The sequence below is a fragment of the Neofelis nebulosa genome, chromosome 14, assembly GCF_028018385.1.
Source record: "Neofelis nebulosa isolate mNeoNeb1 chromosome 14, mNeoNeb1.pri, whole genome shotgun sequence".
NCBI classification, from domain to species: Eukaryota; Metazoa; Chordata; class Mammalia; order Carnivora; family Felidae; genus Neofelis; species Neofelis nebulosa.
Genome location: NC_080795.1, coordinates 80873335 through 80891390, shown reverse-complemented (window position 1 = coordinate 80891390; position 18056 = coordinate 80873335). Strand labels below are relative to the sequence as shown.

General features: G+C 53.3%; 1 protein-coding gene across 6 annotated transcripts in view; it reads left to right on the top strand.

Annotated features, from left to right (window-relative positions):
• Positions 1 to 18056, top strand: part of SLC45A4 (solute carrier family 45 member 4) — an 83892-nt gene that overhangs the window by 22121 nt on the left and 43715 nt on the right. For 2 of the 6 annotated variants that reach the window (XM_058699226.1, XR_009253565.1), the window contains one exon: positions 15631 to 15741. The exons of 3 other annotated variants lie outside the window; for them this stretch is intronic. The gene's annotated coding sequence lies outside the window, so the exon portion shown is untranslated. Of the gene's footprint in view, positions 1 to 712; positions 1279 to 15630; positions 15742 to 18056 lie in introns of those variants that run through there. One more of the 6 variants, XM_058699228.1, reaches the window with a different exon arrangement.

Genomic DNA, 18056 nt, shown 5'->3' with positions numbered 1-18056 from the left:
AAGCCCCCCCACGGCCGACCCAGGTCACATCAAAGCTCCAGCCCCTCCCTTTGCGCTGGCGGGCCGGCCCCCTCCTTGAGCGCCTGGCCCTGCTGCCCTTTGTCTGCTGCAGACCTCCTGGACTGCACCTGTCCACTCCCAGGCTCACCCACCCCTGGGATGTACTGGCCTCTTGAGGGTGTCTCCCTGGGCGGACCCCTGCAGGGGCAGGTTCTGCCGGCAGAAAGCGCCCAGCACACGCACGGCACTGTCCGTGGTGGAGTGAGCCAACTGTCCTGCTCCCGCCGAAAATCCAGTCTGAGCCTCTGTGCTTGGGCAGGTCTAGGCTTGCCTGCGGCCCTCCATTGTCATGTGGGCCTCTGCTCTGACACCCTGGGTGAGAGGGTGGCAGGGAAGGAAGCCTCACCGGCTGTGCCTTAAGGTGACCTCTTCTCTCCACCCTCCTCTCCCCTCCCCTGTCTTTAGGTGCCTTAACGGGAGAGACCCTGCCCTAGACCAGAGGCGGTTTCTTTGTGCCCATGTTGTCTGTCCACTCTCCAGGTGGCCCGGAGGGGGCAACCCTGGTGACTTAGCCACCCTCAATCCTCAGTGGTCAGCGTTCTAGTGCTGGGGAAGGTCCCGTGCAAAGGGGTCCGGGGGAGTCTAGGACCAATGCAGGTATACCTTCCTTTACGGCAAAATCGCAGGCTATGCTGAACCACTTATTAACCTGAATTTTTGTTTTTCCAAAAAAGAATTTTTCCTTTTTAGTGACAACTTTTACCTAGAGTTGTCATGAAACCAATGGTATTGTCAGTATTGGATTACTCTTTTATTCTTCTGGCCTCTCGAAGAAAGATCAGACCATGTTCAGTAACTTAAATTTTGTTAGATTGTTCCCTGTTCATTTTGTTTTTCTCTTTTAGGGCTCCGTACCTGAGTACTGTGTGATGTAGTTGAACAAAGGGCTTGGTTCACCCGGGGAGTTTTCAACGCTGTCTTACCCACGTGTAATGAGAAGCAGCCACTGTTGCAGCGTGAGGGTTTGGGACGGTGACCACAACATCCTTTAGCGAGAGGCTGCAGGGTTTGGGCTCCGCGGTGCTCCTTGGCGGTACTGGTCCTCCACACGGTCTGGACGTGTTGTTCCCATTTGCGGAGCAGGAGATGATGGCTGAGTGTCTGAGTCTCTGCAGTCACGAGAGCCTGCGATAGTGATTCAGGCCGTGCGGCCTGTCTCTGGGCACCGCCACCTGCAGTCCTGGAAGGAAGCATAGCTTGTTTCGAGTGCATTCCAAGGTAACTCGTGCCTGAGAGGACGTGCAGCACACCGCTTTGTTTGAGAAGGAGCGTGAGGAGGTCAGGGCTGGCCTTGGACGATTAAGGGGGTGGGAGTCAAGGTCCCCGAACCACGTCTTGCGGGGCCTGTGCTGGGTGAGGCTGCGCTCCACAGGCGCTCAGGTCCCCTCTCCACCTGGCTGGGCCCGGCCCTGCTCCGGGCCCTCTCCCCGAGCCGGTCCCTTGCTGGGGGGACTTGTGTGTCACCCGCGCCAGGGCTGGCTTTGTTCTCAGTCTGCTTCCGGTTCCTGTTGAGTTGCAAGCTACTGTGTTAAGCGTAAAAAGCCCCGCGCAGGTGAAGTGAAGGGTACGTGACATCTGGAGCCGGTCAGGGAACTGGCAGCACAAACGGGGCGCACGCCCACCCAGCCTGGCCTTGGGGGCCGGCCACCTCCAGCCGCGGCCGCTTCCTTTCCCCTTCTGCACTTGCCGGCCCGGGCTATTTAACTGTCTCTCAGGAAATTCAGTTTAAATCAGATTTCACCTATGATGCTCCCTGTTCTTTTCCACCCCAACGATTATCTTAAAATCTCTCCTTTTAATTAACTCAATTTTCCAGGTCTTTCTGGACGCCGGGTGGTTTATTTGTTGAGTGCCTGGCACTGTGCCCCCGATCGGGAGATGGGAGAGCCTGCCCTCCTGTGCTGGGCAGCCCCGGGCCGGGTGGGGAGCCAGGGGGCCCGGCAGCCCAGCCTCCGGCCAGGGCAGGGGCCCGGGCCACCTCCTGTTCGCGGGGGGGGGGGGCCTGGGCCGCTTGCTACCCTCCGGCTGAAGCCGCTCCCTTTCTTCTGTTTAGAACTGCTTCTTTGGCAGCTTTCGCTTCTCCTGTAGGCAAGTCTCAAGCTAATATTTATCCCGCAAAGTATCTTAAAAATGCTGGAGGGCCAGTATTTGTGGAGAACTTTATCAATCTTTGAAAGAGAGTTATTGTTACATTGATAAACTGAGGCGCTGTTTACAATAGCCAGATTGTGTTTGAACTTGCAACCTTTAATTCAACAGTTAGTTTTTGTTAACAGATGGAATTGTTTTGGCTCTTCTTGTAAAGAGGTCCTTTATCCATGTGGTTTTTGTTTGTTGCTGGCGAGCGTTTGGCATGTGCTGGGGGGAGGGGAGAGCGGGCCGCTGAGTGTTTCTCTGATGCCCATGTTATGATTGGCAGGCTTTTCAGGAACGTAGACTTTTGTACCTGAAGCCCTACCTCTTAATGAATTGTCTCATTAAAACCGGAGGTGCCTCCTTCCAGAGGGAAAACTGGCCTCACCGTGAAAACAAACTTAACGTAGCAAGAACACGGGGTGGGTGGTATTGTTTAGATCTGAAGGAAAACAACACCGATAGTGAACGTATTCCTCAAGAAATAAAGTAAAACCTTTCCTGAGGGGGTTACTTTTCAGTAAAAGGAGCCACTTCCTGGATCTTGTCCGGAACCGTTCTCCTCCACCTGACAGCCCTCCTTGATTCTCAAGCGAGTGAGTGAGATGCCTCCTGCTGGGGTGGGGGCGAAGGGCCCTGGGCGCGGTGCTGGTGCTAGGCGTGTCTGTGTCGGGGAGCAGTGGAATGTCACAGTAATTCAGGCGTGGCAGGTGGGGGCTGGCCAGAACTGGACACAGAGGCTCTCTCCCTGGGGCTGGGATCCCTAGGTGATGAAATGTGCAGTGGGTGCCTAGCAAAGAGGTCACGGTGGCACCTGCCTGAACACAGGCTCCCAGCAAGGCCCGGGGCCTGGCTCTTGGTGCCTGTGTTTGTGCCCTGTGGGGAACCTCAGGGACCCAGCACTTCCTCCTCGGTCAGCTGACTCACTCTGTCCTGCTGACTTGCTGTTCCTTCTCTGTCTCCACCTCTCTGTCTCTGTGTGTGCGCGGGTCTCTGTCTCTCTCGCTGCCTCCCTCCCTCCCTCCCTCCTGACTCTGAGCTGGGCCGGTGGCTGCAGCAGTGCTGGGGGGCCCTGTGTCCCGTGACTTCCCGCTGTCCCCACACGGCTGCACGGGGCTTCGTTCCTGTCCGTGCCCCCGTGTCCTGTAGCTGTCAGAGTCCATGTTGAAAAGATTGGGGTCGGTCGGATTGTTTGGGGAACCTGAGTTCCCCTGGTGGCAGAAACCCCACTTCCTTGCTAATAGGACTTTCTAGATAAGTTCCTCATAATACGTTACTTGCTTTTTTTTTTTTTTTTTTTTTTTTAAAAGTTTAGTTTGAGAGACAGGGAGAGAATCCCAAGCAGGCTCCCAGCTCTGTCAGCACGGAGCCCTCTGTGGGGCTCGATCCCACAAATTGTGACATCATGACCTGAGCCAAACTCTAGTGTCAGACCCTTCACTGGCTGAGCCACCCAGGTGCCCCACGTTTGTCATTTGCTTTTATTTTGGTAAAATATACCTAACAAAATCCACCAGTAAGCGCACATTCACAGCTGAGAAACTCACCGTCACCACTGTCCATGTCCACAGCTTCATCTTCCCAAAGGGGGACTCTGTCCTTCCGTCTGCAAATTCATCCTAGGCAGTAAGGTCCTTGCTAAGCAGTAAGGGTAGTGCTGCGCGGTCCTGTGTTGAGCCCCTGTTGCCGTCCGGTACGAGGGCTGTTGGGATGGAAGCACTCAGGCCGGCCTGCGGGACGTGGGGTACGTGCAGGGAGCACACCCCAGGTGGGAAGGGCAGCATTGAGGGCGTGAATGGCCATTTGTCTCCAGCACGTGTCAAGTCTAACCTGCTTAGTAGCACCCGGGTCTGTGACGGCACATTCAGGTCCTGCTGTCGGCTGAGTTCACGTAAAGGAAACATCACGCGTGGGTCTGAGAACCCACTGTGCTCGGGGTGGCTTAACTGTCAGGACACTCTTGCTTTTAAAGACTGGTGCTTCAGTTTCATTAACTGTTTTAAGATTCCCATGGTAGATACGTTTTTATTAAGGTGATCTTTACACCCAATGTGAGGCTCGAATTCACGACCCCGAGATCAAGAGTCACGCGCTCTGCTGTCTGAGCCAGCCAGGCGCCCCTAGTTTCCTAGTTTGACGAACCTCTGGCCAGCTTTAGTGGGGGGAAGGCGGTGGTGGTTCTGTGCCTTTGTGGTCTCACCTGTGGCGTCCTGGTACTTCATCCCAGTCATTACCTGACTTGTGCCAGCATTAGATGGAGCTTGCCTGTTTTCTAGAATGGCGCGAGGGACTGCTGCGGGCCACCTGCGGCTTGCTGTGCGCGGATTCGCCCCGTCTGGTGTAGGGGAAGGTGGCATACGGGCTTCTAGAGCTCGCACTAGGCCTGTTTTTCTCCACTGGCGCTCACCTGGATTGCCGGCGTCTGGGGAATCTGGGCTTCCCTCTAGCTCAGAGAGGCCCAGGCTCGTTCCCAGTGTTGTGTTTTTGGCTGTGTTCTCCGCACTGGCTGGAGGCAGCCTTCTGCTGGCTCACAGAGGGAAATCCAATCCCGGAGGGCAGGGCCAAGAGGCCCGGGGAACGTCGGCACCCACAGATTAATGAGTGGGAAAGGTGCCTGTCGGTGTTTTCAGCTGAAAGACTCCACTGAGGCCTTCGGTCCGGGGAGCCCAGGGCCATCTAGGGTTTCAGGCAGGGAAGGCTGCTGTACATCACCTGGACAAGATTAGAATTTCTTAATCCCACGTGGGCCTCTTTCAGACCTCGTACAGGGCTGCTTTGTCTTGTCTCTTACCCTGCAGAAAAGAGGAAAGAGCGCTCGACTCCCTTCTCCTTGATGGGCACAGGGTCTGGTCGTTGAGGCTGAGCCGGGAGTCCTCTTAAGTGCAGTGCACTGTGGGAGAATCTGCAAACAGGGCGGGTGGCTTCGTTAGGGTGGATGCCTGCCTTAGCCCAGCGGGCAGAGAGCTAAGTCCAGCGGAGTGAGTGTGCGTTACAAGGAGAGGTGGAAGGAGGTGCTGTGGACAGGAAAGCTGTGCGATTGTGTTTGGGAACGGGAGGGGGCGGGTGGATGGCTAGCGAAGAGTGAGCCAGGGGTACCGTCAACGACTAGCCTGCCCACACCAGCACATGTGGGAGGGGCCTGGTGCTCGCCCGGGTGGGGAGAGAGCACAGTCGGTGATGCCCGTGGCACACTGGGAGAAGCTTCTGAGACGGTCTCGGCGGTCAGCTCTGAGTCTGTACCGGTTATGCGGACCCACCGGTAGCTCTGTGCGTCAGTCGGTGGCTTTCCAGACCTGCCTCTGTTGGCACCGTTTGGGCTGCCTGAGACTCGGCTTTGTGATCGGAAAACGCTCCTGAGTGTCCTGCCACATAGCGAGATCTTCCTGTGTTTGCAGAGGACAAGCGGATAATCTGTTTTCAGAGGAAACTTACTGTTTCTTTTTAAATTAGAAACAAACTCAGGTCCTCCTGATGCAGAAAGAACACAACTACAAATCACCCAGAAATAACACTCTTCGCTGTATCCATTCCTCAAAAAAAACTTTAGTTTTTTATGATCATAATACGTACTTGATTTATAACCTGTTTGCACTTAATATTAGGTGTATTTCCGTATCAACAGGGAATCACGCCGCATGATTTCGTGTCTGTACGAACCACCCTTTATGTACGGACCCTTCCGGTTTCCTAGTGGTGTAATCCCCGTGCCTTTGTTTCCTCCTGACGAGGTCCAGAGAGGGAATTGGAGTCGAAGGGTCTCACGTTTTAAAGCCACGTTTTAATACCTAGTGACCACGGCTTCGGGTTTCCAGACGCCCTTTCAGTGGTGCCGGGCTGCCGTGACGAAGTCCCTGTTGGACACTTGAGCCCGCCAGCATCCGGGGGAAGCCCTGCTTCCGAATGGCTGACTTCACCAGATGGCAGAAGTGTTAGTCAGTCAGGTACCAAACTGGGTTTCTTAGTCACGGAGAATCGCGGGCCACCAGGTGAAGGGGTCAGTCCTCTCTGTTAGAGGCAGCGTGTGATCTGCGCTGTTAAGGAAACTGGGAGCAGGCCCCGTCCCCACTTTCCCCTTCCGTGGGAGTTTGTCGCTGGAGCAGCCACTTCCTTGAGCAGAGACAGGAGGGGCAGGGGAAGCGGCTGTCCTGCCCCTCTCCTCCTCGCCCTGCCTTCCCCGGGTCTCCGGACTGGGGCCTGCGCACAGGGCGCCCCCGTGGAACTCCTGGGACCACCATGTCCTTGATGTAGAACCACCTGTAGGTGCCATAAGGGCTTTGTGAGATGGAGGGGGTTAGAAAGGGCGTAGACACTTGGAGCGGCTCAGCGATGTGTGCCATCTTGTAAATGGCACGGACGTGACCCATCGCGTCTGTGGATCCCTGACCACGGCTCTGGCTTCAGGTGCACGGAGGGTAGTGGAGGACGGTGGTTTCGTTAATGCTGTTTTACTTGTTAGAAAGGAAGAGTAATTTGAACTCTGGGCCATACATAAAGCCATCCCGAAGTTCTCATTAGCCAAAACGTTACCATTTTTAAGAAAACTAGCTTTGATTTTACTGTTGTGAGTATATTTCATACTTCCCTTTAAAAACGGGCCTTTTGTATTCACCTGATCCACGGGCCAAATTGAAGTAATTGAAGGAATTCATAGCGCGAGAGACCGTAGTTTCCAGTTTGTAACTTTTGTGGCACTTCCTCCTTTTTGCCTTAGGATAAATTCAGAACCTGGAAACCGCTTTGGTTGGATTTTACATATAAATACCATCAAAAAGGCTCGTTGTGTCTTGGCAGTCTTTAGTGGTGTTCCTTAATTACGCCCTTGTCTTTGAGGTCAGTTCCTGATTATATGTATGTAATGTGAGGAATTTTTATTCTTATTTTTTAATCCCATTTGGTGGTTACGAGTGTCCTCAGGCAGCCCGCAGCCTGCCTGTCTCCCATTTCCTGGCAGAGTTCCTGTGTACCTGGCTCTGCCCCTGGTGATGGGATTGCAAGTTCAGAGAAATACTGGTCTACCCTACAAGCGTTTGCAGCGGTTGCCCACTTGGCATCGCGGGCGGTCCTGAAGCTCGGGTTCCCTGCACTTGCAGGGGTCCCGGGAGGGGTCCCCGGAGCTGCGTGGCGGACAGGCACGGTCTTGTTTCCATGGCAGCCAAAGCTTCATCTGACTCCAGTGGCTTAAGCTAGAACATTTAGAAGGAGGGGGTGGTGGAACCACTCACTGCTTTTTAATTAAAAAGCAAAATCCGTTGCACTTAGTTGATTCTGCAAATCTGGGAACACTATCTAAAGATCAAAGGTAAAAAGTCACAGGAGAAAGTCTGTATTTTAGCATAAAGCAAATGTTGCAGGGATGTTCCCTCTGGGGCAGTTCGTCCTTCTTTCCGCGTAATTTCCTCCTAAATGTTCTTGTGCCTGCTTCCTGGGTGCTGGATGCTGGCCATGTTCTCCTTCACATTAGGGAACAGTGTTAGTGCAAGATGCAAAGGAATCCTGTTTAGAGAGATGCTTGATGTCGATCCTAACGCCTTGCCCCCTAAAATTTGGGGAGAAAATAAGTACTTTGATTTGATTCAACATTAGAAATATTTGCTGTCACGTAGACTGTCATTCGAGTCATCTGATGTAGCTTTAGTGCCTGATCCTGCATTAAAAAAATTTTTTTTTTAATGTTTATTTGCTTTTGAGAGAGAGAGAGAGAAGAGCAGAGAGCGAGGGAGACACAGAATCGGAAGCAGGCTCTAGGCTCTGAGCTGTCAGCCCAGAGCTGGACGCGGGCTCAAACCCATGAACCGGGAGATCAGGACCCGAGCCGAAGTCAGACGCGTAACCGGCTGAGCCCCCCCAGGCGCCCCTGCTCCTGCATGTTTAAACCTGGCCCTGTGCTTGTGGACGGCACAGGCTTGGCAGCTGCCTCGAGGGAAGAGGACGGCGGGGCGCGGGGTCCTGTTGGAACGCGGTGCCTTCCACGCTGTGTCCACGTAGCTGGGTTCACACACGCAAGGCTCTCCCCAGGGCCCCCCCCCCGCCCCCCTGGCTCCTTCTGGAATGGGGTCAGGAGGGAGGTGTCGTGGTGCTTGCTGTTCACACCCCCCGTGTCCCACTGGGTGTTACCTAAGAGACACACGCAGTTCTTGGATGTCTGGGCAGGTCTGTGACCGTGAGGAACCTGTACCCGTGCCCTGGCCCCGTGGCCCTAGGAATTCCTGGTGGGGTCCAGCAGCCCTCTTGGCAGTTCTGACATTTTCCTTTGCAGATGGAAAAGCGGGTGTGGGTGTGCTAAGCAAAGAAACTCTGGGGCCCTGTGAGTCCATAGTGTTAATCCGTGGCATAGCAGGCTTCCCATCAGCATCTTGCACCGCAACTGGAAGGTCACCGTCTTTCCGGAAGGACTCTGCTGCCGCCGCATTTCCCTGCCAGTGTGTGCATGGTTACGCCAGCGTGCTGGGGGAGGGCGGCCCCTCTGGGGAGCACTGCAGCTGGGACTCCTGCCTCTCGTTTAGCGCAGCGCCTGGGATGACTTCACCTGTCCTCTTGCTGTGTCCCATCGTCTTGATCCCCGCCTGCACCTGGGGTAACAGGTCTCGCGGTGGGCTGGAAAGACCAGCGCAGGAGGCTGCTCTTAGCTGCTGTGGAGCCTGGGCTGGGGCAATGGGAGCCAGCGGTGCCCTCCCTGGTGTCCCACTAGGAATGCAGGCCCAGCAGAGGCCTCCAGCTGGGCTGGGACAAGTCCGCTAGACTGTACTGACGTCAGACTCGGCACCAAGAGCCCCAGCGGGTGGCCGGGTCTGGTGGTCTGGTGAAATGTGGCCATGCAGTGTTTTATGCTCCAGGAGCCCAGGTCACATCCCGGGAGACCCTAAACTATACTGTTAAAAGCATAGTCATTCCTGAGAAGTTATTGGGAGGTATGGTGCCTTAGAAAGAAAAAAAACGCCCTAAGTAGCGTGTGCAGTTTGAAAGTTTACTTGAATTGCAACATGCCAGTTTTAAGGCGTTAAAAAACATCATCTCAGCTATTTGTTAGCGTTGGCACACCGGTCTGCTTCCTGTTCAGAAGAGAAAGGGATTTGCCTTGAGCTCTGTGCTTATGTTGCTCCTTTCTCTAAAAGGGAGAGGTTTCTAAAGATCAGTTTTCTCTTTTTAATGGAGTAATTAAGGGTTGGTCTGGCCCTCTACCTTCAGTGCTCATATGAATCCGTTCCTTTCCAGCCGTCTGAGCGCCTCCACTGGCTAGGCGCTGGACCAGCCGGTAGTGATGGGCGCCGGCTGTCTGCTCAGGCCGCCTGCCTCCGGTGGGAAGTGCCCCTCCCTTTACCTGGGTGCCAGGGCAGGGGGAAAGGTGGGCAGCTGGTGCCGGCTGTGCCCAGGCCGGCGGGGCCTGACTGGCTCCTGCGGAGGCTGTGCTGCCAGGGTCTTGGAAGCAGGGCTCTGAGTTACTCAGGTGGACAGGGGAGGAGCGTGGGCAGGAGCCGTTCCCTCCTGTCCTGCAGACCTGTCCCCACCTCCCGGAGCTTCTGGTGGGGGTGGGGGTGTGATACTGAGCAGCGCCCTACCCACCTATGGGAGGGAGCGGCCTGGCCTCTGCTGGAGGTGTGTGGGAAGGGGGTGGGTGTGTGGGCCGGGTGGCAGGTTGTGTAAGAGGGCAGGGGAGGAGACTGCCAGCACTGTCCAGCAGGGGAGGGCCAGACATTGGTCAGCGAGAGAGAGAGAGAGAGGCACCCAGGAGGAGCACTGGGGCCCCAGGGGTTGGTCCTGTCCTGCTGGCGGTTGCAGGGGAATCCACTGAGAAATCATTTAATTACACTGACTTGTTAAAAGTGTAGCAATATTTTCATCCCCTTGCTCCCGGGGGGGGGGGGGGGGGTCACTTTCCACATTTCCTTTGCTTCAGTCTGTTAATGCTCAGAATAGTGCGTGTGTGCACACACGCGCGCGCGCACACACACACACACACGGCTCTCCCTTTACCAGTGACACCCAGTTCACAGCAAGCTGATCCAAAGGAGCCAAGTAAAAACGGACGTCAGGTCTGACATGTGTCGTGTTTGGTTTCCAGAGTGTCCTCGACTGTGCCTTGTGACACAGAACACTCAAAGCCTGGGTTATGAAAAGATTTAAGTCCCAGTGAAGCCTTTGATCGTTTGACGTGCTGTCCAAAGCAGGACGCTTGACTGGAAGGGGTGCAGCTGGTAACCTCGCCGTGTGCTGGGCTGTGCGGTCATCGTGCCCGCTGTGAGCGTGTCCCGCCTGCCTGTGGTGTGGGTGCCGTGCAGGTGCGTGGGTCCGCCAGGGATCTGGGTCCATGGACTGGGTGGAGGCCTGGGTCTGCATTTGTGAGTGAACTCCCTCGGCTGTCCTGATCCAGACCGATTCACACTGTCTCCGTCCACACGGGCTCCCGTAGCAAAACCACACCCTGGGGGGCTCCGAAACAGCAGACACTTCTCTCCGTTCTGCAGGCTGAAAGTCCAGCCAGGGGTGTCACCACATTCACCAGCTTTCTGTCTCGGGGGCTTACTTCCTGGGTCATAGCCCCTCCCTTGCTGTGTCCTCACAGGGTGGAAGGAGCCAGAAAGCTGTGGGGTGGCTTTCATAAGGGCACCGATCCCATAAGTGAGGGTTCCGTCCTCACGGCCTAATCCCCTCTCAGAGGAGTTTGGGGGGGGGGTCACACACTCGGAGCAGCCACACACATTTGAGGACACCACAGAGTTAGACGCCTCACTGAAATTCATGTTAACTTTGTATTTCTTGAGCCCACATTTCGTAGACAATAGAGGCACTGAGTGATGGGAGGAGACAAGCCTGGGTTTCTGCAGGTGACACTTATAATGCCCAAAGGCAAGTAATTTCAGGTGTGAGAAAGTATTCTCAAGGAAGGAACATTCAGTGTGACCACCTCTTGGTTCCTTTTTTGTCAGATGTTTTTGGTTGTGTGTTTCTTTTTTTTTTTCTGTAAGGACACACATTTTTTTCTTATTAGTGAACTGTTTTTTAGAATAGTTTTAGGTTCATAGCAAAACTGAGCATAGAGTACCGAGTTCCCATGTGTCGTCATCCTACACATTCAGCCGCCTCCGTCTCCCGCGTCCCCGACCACAGTGGTTCCTGTGTTACAACTGACAAACCGGTCCTGACCCTTGGTCATCAGGCCAAGTCCGGAGCTTGCCGTGGGGTTCACTCCTGCTGCTGTGCACTCTGGGTTTGGGCAGCCGGGCGACGCGTCTCTACCATTGTGGTGTCCTGGAGAGTGGTTTCACTGCCCTGAAATTGCCGTCTCCACCCTCCCCCACGCCACCCCACTCCAGGCCCCGGCAACCACCAATGTTTTTACTGTCTCCACGGTTTTGCCTCTTCCACGGTGTCATACACTCTTTGGGGACTGGTTTCTTTCACTTAGCAATGTGCATTTAAGGTTCTTTCGTATCTTTTCGTGGCTTGATAGGTCATTTCTTTTTAATGCTGAATAACAACATCCCCTTGTCTGGCTGGACCACAGATTATTTAAACACTCACCTGCTGAAGGACACCGTGGCTGCTTCCGGGTTTTGGCAATTGTGAATAAAACTGTAAACATCCACGTGCAGGTTCTTGCGTGGACAGAAGTTTTCAGCTCCTTTGGGTAAATGCCAGCGAGCGTGATTGCTGGATCAGCTGGGAAGAGCTCGTTCGGTTTGTGAGAAACCCCCGAACTGTTTCCCAAGGTGGCCGCGCCGTTCTGCGTCCCCAGGAGCCGTGAGTGCGCGCGTCCCTGTTCCTGAGCGCGCGCCCCTGTTGCTCGGCGTCCCCGACAGGTGCTGTCCGTGCGCATGCTCCGGCCACGCCCAGAGGTGTGTGCTGGGATCTCGTCTTTTACAGTTTTCTGACGCTGCGTGACGTGGAGCTTCTTTCCGTGTGGTTACTTGCCATCCACGCGTCTTTAGTGAGCTGTCTCTGGGTGTTTTGCCCTTTCTTAAATCAAATTGTTCATTTTCTTATTGTTGAGTTTGTTGTGTATTTTGGAGATGTGTCTTTTGCAAATATTTTCTCTCAATCTGTGGCTTGTCTTGTTACAACATTGATTTTATGTTGGAAATCAATGGGATTTCTTAAATGCTTTTCAGGAAATAACCTTATAAACAAATTTGCCAGAATGCTTCTTTCTTATCAAGGATACTTTAGACTTGCTTGATTAAATTTTACGTCTTTTTATACTCTTGGTCTAAAATCTGATCATCTCCGAGAGAGAGAGCGAGAGCCAGCACACACTCTCGAACAGGGGAGGGGGAAGAGAGAGGGGAGAGAATCTTAAGCAGGCTCCACACAGGACTCGATCCCATGACTGTGTGATCGTGACCTGAACCAAAATTAAGAGTCTGACGCTTTTAACGACCGAGCCACCCAGGCACCCCGAAGTAGACCTTATCATCTACTGCTGTCTGCTTGGTTTCCCTGGCTCTTATGTTGTCTGTAGGTTGGTATTCTTTGCCATGGTCATCTGGTGAGGGAGGGAGGCAGGTTGATGGTAACGGAGAGGACCGTACTAGTAAATATTTTACAGGGTCATTGGAGGTTAACAGTTGATGACGTTTTAGAAAAATGTTAGCAGTTCGGTGGATTTTCTGAGGGTAGGGATGCCTGTTTTTAACCGGTGGGTGTACAAAACAGACAGCTGTGGCCGCAGACGGGCCGCCGTAACGCGTTCGCGGCACACCTCCAGGGCCCGGAGTGCTGCCGGCGCGCATGCGTGCCCGTGCGCACGCGGGGGCGGCGTGGAAGGGGCGGGACGTATTTGAGGTGCGTTGCAAGCGTCCCCGCTTCCCGCGACCGTTAATCCAGGAGCTGTGGCTCCGCGGACTTTGTAGTCGCACGGCTGTCGAATGTGCGTGGACTCTCGAAGTCGAACCCAAGCTCCTGGTGCCTGTCAGAAATCACGCTGCAGTTAACTTTTGATGGCATTCAGTTAACAGCGGCTTTCCACATCGCGAATGGTAGGAAGTCACGTGTTCTGGCATCGGTTGCTCCTAAATTAGAAACAGGACAATAGAGGAAGTTGTTGATGGGAACAATTGTATTTCACTAAGTGCATCTGCAGATCATAACCAAACTGTTGTCCTCGAGCGCGCTGCCGGTCCCTGGGCTCCAGAGTTTCTCTGCTCGGGGAAGCCCGTCTGAGAGGTGTTGCTGCTCTTCTGAATAGGAGACTCCGGAGTCGGAGGTCACAACCTGTCCACGTTCTTGGGCTCCGCGGCAGGCTCTTAGGCATGTGCGGTTTCCCGTGCTCTGGGGTCTTAAGCCGCTTCAGTGCAGCGGCAGGGTTTCGCCTGGGCATGTGAAAATCAGGTACTTCAGAAGGGAACATAACATGCCAATGGTCTTAGTCATTTTGGTTAATGCCCCAGCATTTGTGTAAAACAGCGTCCTTAGAGAAGACAGTTTGCGAGCTAGAAGAGTTCTTCCCGTGCCTCGCTTTGTGGGCAGTAAACCTGGCTTTCGGGTACCCGATCGCCCCCCTCGGTGCCATGACTCCCCCGGCACCCAGGCCCCGGGTCAGGGCAGGGCAGCCACGTGGCCCAGCCCTGCGGTGCTCCAGCTCCTTCCTGTCCTTCTCAAAGGTTCTTTCCATTCCTTTCCCTAGACAAGAAGTGAGGGGAGGCCGTTTCAGACTCTTCCGCAGACTTTTTATGCCCAGGAAAGGTGCAGCCATCTGCCACCTGGCCCCTTGTGCCTCACTCCTGCACAAGTGCTGTGATTTAGTTCAGTTCAGACCGGCAGGGACCCCGAATTCCTGTCTGAGGAGCCGATGATCGGGCTCCACACAGCACGCACGCGAGCTTCGGAACATCACCCTCTGTTCCTCCAAGTTGGGGACTGCACGTAGTGGTTTGGTTACTTTGGTAATGGTCAGTACGTTTGCCAACCTGGTGATGGCCTTTTTGTCCACTCTCAGACACTAAAGAATTAGATTATCAAATTAAAGTGTAAAAGTCAGTGGCCTTAATTACACAGGAAGGGGGACACGGGGACGTCGCAGAGTATTGGAAATGTCCTGTGTCTTGACCTAAGTTTGTCGAAACGTAATGAACATGGTACATCTTCCTACATGTAAGTTGTACCTGAGCAAATGAATAAACATCACTTACTGGCCGTCTTGTAGGCAAACTGGTTGGGAAACATAAGGGAAGAGAAAATCCCGTTTACACTGGCCACAAAAAAGATAAAGATTGTTAGGAAGAGGCTTACCTAGAAATGTGGAAAACTCATGGAAGGAGTATTTCGAAATTCCTGCAAGAGGTACTGAGGTGGTCTCAGACAAACAGAGCAAGAGCCCTCCTTCTCCGGCAGGGCAATGTGGCGGCCTACAATGGCCGTTCTCTCGGGGCTGACCTATAAGATTAATGGAATCACATAAGAGTGCCAACAAAAAATACTGTTTTTCCTGAGCTAGTCAAGCTTTTAAAGTTCATATACTTGAAACAAACATGCCAGAATAAATAGGAACATGTGGGGAAATAGCAGTGTTATTGGACATGGGCAGACAGGCATGCTAGTTGAACAGAATAGAAAACAGGGAAACAGACCCAAGTACTGATGGAAATTTGATGTATGATAAAGAGGAATCTCAGAATGTTGGGGGTGGACTTACAAATACATCCCGTTGCGATGATCAGATGATCGTTGGGAAAAGATAACGGTAGATCCTTACCTCACACCATACACAGGAATATGAATCTGAGATCTAAAATGTTCCCACTAGATTTTCACTGGGAACTAATGGCCAAATTGAGCATTCTACAGCCTGTATGCGTAGCCTCGGAGTCTTTACGGAATGTGCTAGGTGTTCTCAAACCTATCCGATTAGGCCACTACATCTCCCATGTACTATGGACCCTTCAGCTGTGGCTCTTTAACAGAAATAACTTGCATTGGCTCTTCTGTCTTTAACTGGCTCTCCCCTCACAGGCTGGGTTGCCACGGTCTCTGATTTAGCTGTTCACGTAGCTAATGCTCGTATTGCTAAGTGCATGAGGCTGAAATTTTATTTTTAAATTATTTTGTGTCATCCCCTAAAATGCTTATAAAATCCCCAGGGCTTGCAGGAGTGTTTGGCAACAGTGGCTTCGCCAAGTGCTGTCTTGCTGATTAGCAGTTGGGCATTATCTTCAAGGTGTCTGACTGTAAGCCTGGTTCGTCAAACCTTTGAGGAACCCGAGCGTCCACTGACGCGAGTGGATTTTGTTAGCTCGGCCTCATTTAAACTTACTGGTTGGAAAGCAGCTTTGACTCTGGGAATTGGTGCTAACTTGTGAAGGCATTCCCACCGCGGCTTGGGGATGCTAACGTGGTGAGTCCACAGAGCCGTGAGACGCGGTTGGAGTTTTATATTTACTAACTGCTGCTTAAAGTCAAACTAACCGAAGATGCTAACGATACTTGTCATTTTCATCAATATAGATGACAGTGAAGTTGCCTGTGTAAAATCTCTTCTTGCCACTTGCCACTGCGTTTGCACGGCTTGAGGAAGGGAAGCCAGCTGTGTTAATGCCTAGACTCCTTGAATGACAGGTAAACCCCACACCACACTCATGCCATTTCACGCGGGCTTCCCTGAGGCCTGACCCTGGTAGCGGGCCGCCCCGACCCTCTGGGCGTGATGCTCTCCGAGAGCTGGTGCGGGTGGGGGTGGCTTTCCAATGTACACGGCCCCTAGTGCGTACTGGTCGGCTGGTGGGCCGGCTCTCATTCATTCGTTCATTTATTCATTCAGTCTCTCTGTAACCTCACCGGGCCTCTGCCGTGTGGCCAGGCACAGCGGGAGGTGTGGGGACATGGGTGGTGGCCTCTTCCGTGGGAGTTTCTCTGTTTCCCCGGGGCCAGGGTGGCTGTGAGAGCTCCTCTCACGGGGTGGGGGGGTGGGGCCAGTCTTCCGGGGAGGGCCGAGACGAGAAGGGTCCCCAGGGATGCTCTCTGAACATATGGTGCGGGGGGGGGGGGGGGCGCCGAGGCCAGGTGGGGCTTTCTTTAGAGCTCCCCCAGAGAATCGTGTACTCTCGAGGGGAAATAGCTGGAACCCTTCTCCCTTTCCCAGACCGGATCCCAGAGGCCACCTCCTGCTATGGGAGAGTGTGGCTGGAGCCCGCCTGTGCTGGAGTCCTGTCTGCTTTGAGCAGCAACTGATTGGGTCCATAACGGGGCAGGATGTGGACCTTGCCACATCTGGTCCTGTTGATCGATTCAAAATGTAATAACATAAAGTGTCACGTTTCAGCATTTCTGGAGACTTTTCCCTGTTTGATCGTAACCTTAGAACAGTGTTTCTCAGCTTTGACAGAGTTGACGCTTCGGGCTGGATCCTTGTCTGCTGTGGGGCCGTGCTGAGCAGCGTCTCTGGCCCCTACTCAAGTTGTGATAACCAGCAGTCTGTCCAGACACTGCCTGGTGTCCTCGGCGGCACACGGTTGCCCCCGGTTGAGAACCACTGCCTTAAAACAGCTCAAGTCTGTTCCATATGGAGCGTGGCTTCTAGCTGTTGCGGAGACGGCCCCAGCGGAAACTGCCTTATCTCAGACGTGGGTGTCGGGACGGCCCCAGCCGTGGGTACAGCGCACTGGGATGGAGCTAAAGGGTCTCGTGTTTGTAATGAAATCACTAGGATTCATAGAAAACCGATGACTCATTTCTGCCCCAAAAAACCCGGACAGTTTGGGCTTTTACAAAAGCCCAGAGTATGTCTGGACATACTTTCTTCGCATAAAAATCATCTGTCTTGTTTGGTGGATGGAATAAGGCATTTAAAATCATTGACCCTATTTTGGCGTAAGAATCACAGGTTGACAAAAGGGTTTCTTTCCTTTCGTTTTCTTAGGCTGGGAATCGCTCCACAGGTGGGGATAGAGAGTGAGAACAGCAGGTGTTGGTAATTGGGTGTTTTTGTGTTGTTGTTTTTTTTAACGTTTATTTATTGTTGAGGGGGGTGGGGAGAGAGAGAGACAGACAGACAGACTGTGAGTGGGGAAGGGGCCGAGAGAGGGGGAGACACAGAATCCGAAGCAGGCTCCAGGCTCCGAGCTGTCGGCACAGAGCCCGACACGGGGCTTGAACTCATGAACGGCAAGATCATGACCTGAGCCGAAGTCAGATGCTTGACTGAGCCACCCAGACACCCCTTGGTTTGGTAATTGTTAATGTTGGGTGATTTTTTTGTTTTCAATATCATTTTGTTTACTTTTTGTGTTAGAAGTACTTTCATAGGGGTGGCTGGGTGGCTCAGTTGGTTAAGCAGCTGACTCTTGATTTCGGCTCAGGTCAGGATCTGAAGGTTTGTGAGTTCGAGCCCCATGTCGGTCTCTGTGCTCACAGTGCAGAACCTACTTTGAATCCTCTGTCTGTCTGTCTCTTTCTCTCTCTCTCCCTCCCTCCCTCCCTCCCTCCCTCCCTCCCTCCTTCCTTCTCCCTCTCCCTCTCCCTCTCCCTCCCTCTCCCATGTGCACTCTTTCTCTCAAAAATAAATAAGTGTTATAAAAATTGAAAAGAAGCAGTTTCATAGTATGTTTTCTAAAAAGGTAGAGGTTAGAAACCGTGGGCTATTTTTTTTTTTATTTTTATTATTATTTTTTTTATTTAGAAACCGTGGTTTTAATGCAGATATTATATGGTAGGGAACACTTAGAAAATTTGCAAGAAGTCTCGAGCTCGGGGATCCTCAGTGTGAAGCGTAGTGGCGTTCAGGGGCCGTGAGGGGCACACGTGCAGTCAGGACACACGGACACGCAATGGACGTGCGGTCTGCAAGGATGTTGCTGCACGAAGGGGGCCGGGAGGCAGCCCCACAGTGGTGAAGTGGCGGGGAAGAACTTGACCTTGAGGGAGGGCAGCCCGGC